General features: G+C 42.3%; 1 pseudogene; it reads left to right on the top strand.

Annotated features, from left to right (window-relative positions):
* Nucleotides 1–231: 231 nt before the first annotated feature.
* Nucleotides 232–1,308, top strand: LOC101083769 (annotated as a pseudogene).
* Nucleotides 1,309–1,753: the final 445 nt, after the last annotated feature.

Here is a 1,753-nt window from a genome sequence, read left to right as displayed (position 1 = left end):
TAGCAATTTAGTGATTCATAAAAAGAACTCATTCACTTCAGAAGTTATTGATTTTATCTACAACAGGAAGAAATATGTGAATGAAAAATAAAAACAAAACTATAAAAATGTTACTGAAACAAGAGCATTTTGGAAATGGCATAGGTTTCCCCCACACTACTGACCAGTGTTTAACAACCTTTGAGTTATCAGCCTTTGAGTTTATGGTTCTTTCTTCAGGTACTGGAAAAAATGAATGATGATGGGGAAAAATGCAAGTTCTGAAGGCTACTTTATTCTACTGGGTTTTTCACATTGGCCTCATCTGGAAGTAATTCTCTTTGTGCTTATCTTGATGTTCTACTTGGTGACATTGATAGGCAACCTGTTTATCATTGTCTTGTCATGCCTGGACGCCCATCTCCACACTCCCATGTACTTCTTCCTCTCAAACCTCTCTTTTCTGGATCTCTGCTACACCACCAGCTCCATCCCTCAGTTGCTGGTCAATCTCTGGGGCCCAGAAAAGACCATCTCTTATGCCGGTTGCATGATTCAACTTTACTTTGTCCTTGCATTGGGAACCACAGAGTGTGTCCTCCTGGTGGTCATGTCATATGACCGTTATGCAGCTGTCTGTAGACCGCTACATTACACCGTGCTCATGAACCCTCGTTTCTGCCACCTGTTGGCTGTGGCTTCCTGGGTCAGTGGCTTTATCGCCTCAGCACTTCATTCCTCCTTTACCTTCTGGGTCCCCCTCTGTGGACATCACCAAGTGGACCATTTCTTTTGTGAGGTTCCAGCAGTGCTGCGATTATCATGTGTTGATACCCGTGCTAATGAGCTGACCCTCCTGATCATGAGCTCCATTTTCGTCCTCATACCACTCATCCTGATTCTCAGCTCATATGTTGCCATTGCCCTGGCTGTGTTTAGGATGCAGTCATCAGTCAAACTTCAGAGAGTCTTTGGAACATGTGGATCCCATCTTATGGTTGTGTCCCTCTTTTTCATTCCAATCATGTGCATATATCTGCAGCCACCATCAGGAAGTTCTCAAGATCAAGGCAAGTTCATTGCCCTCTTTTATACTGTTGTTACGCCTAGCCTCAATCCTCTAATCTACACTCTCAGAAACAAAGATGTAAGAGGGGCAGTAAGGAGACTAGTGGGATGGGAGTGGGATTTGTGATAGATCACAGTTTTTATCCTGCAACTTTTGTTCAGAGTCTGGTCCATCTTGGAAGGTGGTTTCCCTCTTTCTTTGATACTTATTTTAGTCTACAACCCAGAAAGCATAGAAGAAAGTTCAGTCCTAACTTTGGATTCATTTTATTGACTAATTCTAAAACATTATCTAGAGGTAACTTTTTGATTTGTAACACTTTAATCTTTAATAATTCCATATTTAGTGTCCATAGAAATTAGGGACTTTCTTAAAGTTTATTTATTCATTTTGAGAGAGACAGAGAAAGCACAAGTGGGGGAGGGTCAGAGAGAGAGAGAGAGAATCCCTAGCAGGCTCCATAAAGCACTGAGCCTCATGTGGGCTTGAATTCACCAAACAGGGAGATTATAACCTGAGCTGAAATCAAGAGTTGGATGCTCAACTGACTGAGCCACCCAGTTTTCACTAGGAGCTGAGTTTTAAAAATAATATGTTAAGGGGAGCCTGGGTGGTTCAGGATAATTAGGCTTTGGACTCTTGACTTTGGCTCAGGTCATGATCTCATGGTTTGTGAGTTCAGGTCCCACATCTGGCTCTGCACTG

This window comes from Felis catus, chromosome B2 (genome assembly GCF_018350175.1).
Source record: "Felis catus isolate Fca126 chromosome B2, F.catus_Fca126_mat1.0, whole genome shotgun sequence".
Classification (NCBI taxonomy): Eukaryota; Metazoa; Chordata; class Mammalia; order Carnivora; family Felidae; genus Felis; species Felis catus.
The sequence above is the reverse complement of the archived record's forward strand: the minus strand, read 5'-3'. Positions and strand labels throughout refer to the sequence as shown.